The following is a 248-nucleotide window of genomic DNA, read 5'->3' as shown; positions in this document are numbered from 1 at the left end:
AAAAAAAAAAAAAAAAAAAAAACCTCAACAAATTAAAATATTCAAACCACAACATTTAGTTTATCTACATCCAGCTGAACAGCAACATTTATAATATATCAATAATTTTTATCAGATTTTTCTCTGTAGGGTACCTTTAATATGTTCTGATTATTTACAAATGTACAGGCAAAGCACACTCCCAAGTGCACATATTTAATACAGTATTGACTATTTGCATTTACAGGATTTTTCAACAATCTGAAAAA

The sequence above is a fragment of the Octodon degus genome, unplaced genomic scaffold (genome assembly GCF_000260255.1).
Source record: "Octodon degus isolate 3935 unplaced genomic scaffold, OctDeg1.0 scaffold00133, whole genome shotgun sequence".
NCBI classification, from domain to species: Eukaryota; Metazoa; Chordata; class Mammalia; order Rodentia; family Octodontidae; genus Octodon; species Octodon degus.
Note: the sequence above shows the minus strand (reverse complement) of the source record.